This window comes from Mus pahari, chromosome X (assembly GCF_900095145.1).
Source record: "Mus pahari chromosome X, PAHARI_EIJ_v1.1, whole genome shotgun sequence".
Classification (NCBI taxonomy): Eukaryota; Metazoa; Chordata; class Mammalia; order Rodentia; family Muridae; genus Mus; species Mus pahari.
Genome location: NC_034613.1, coordinates 73,709,571 through 73,710,579, shown reverse-complemented (window position 1 = coordinate 73,710,579; position 1,009 = coordinate 73,709,571).

Sequence of the window (1,009 nt, the reverse complement as noted above, 5' to 3'; positions counted from 1 at the left end):
GCCCCTTGGTCTTGCAAGCTTTATGTGACCCAGCACAAGGCAAGGCCTGGGCCAAGTAGTGGGAGTGGGTGGGTAGGGGAGCAGAGGTGGGGGGAGGGTATAGGAAACTTTCGGGATAGCATTTGAAATGTAAATAAAGAAAATAATAAAAAATAAATATAAGTGTGAGGCAGTGTCATTATTTAATAGCCATCACCTAATCCCTATGATAAGCATCTTTTGTAAACGATCAATGAAGCTTTAAAAATAGATACAGTGAATGGAGTAAAACCACATCATTGATGGTGGTATTTTCATACTCTTAAATTCTTGAATACAAAAACACACATAGCAAGTAAAATATTTGGTTTAAGTCCCTAAGTCCCATGATTAATGAAACAGATTTCACTATACATATATATCTTACTGCATAATAATGTCTGCTTCTAATACTCCTTAGTCTTTAGACGCTTCATGTTACTATGCAATGTACATTGATCATATTCAAACACAACTATCTCTCTCATCTCCCCAGTGTTCCCTATCTCAGTTCCACCATCACAGCTTTATATAATCTTTTTAATTTTTATGTTTGTTATTAATAAAGACCGAAGTTCAATTAGTGCTGCCCATATGCACAGAGTCCTATGACCATTCACTAGGGTATGAGCAACCTATCAAGGTCTATGTTCTCACAGGAAGTAAATTTCCCAACCTCAATAGCCATCAACAGCAGCTCCTTATAGATGGGTGAGGCGGAGGACCCCCCTTCCCACATTCCTGCTGAAATGTTGACTTACTTGGTCTTGTGCAAATCTTGTGCAGGTAACCATAGACGCTGTGAGTTGAGGTGTGCAACAGCCATGGCATGTTCCCGAAGTCAACATTACATAGCTCTACTTCTCATCTACTGGCTCTTAACGTTCTTTCTATGCTTCCCCCCTTTGCAAAGTTCCCTGCACCTGGGAGATGGATATACATGAACAACCTTAGAATTACTACTAAGTATATGATATGATGTAATGTTTTA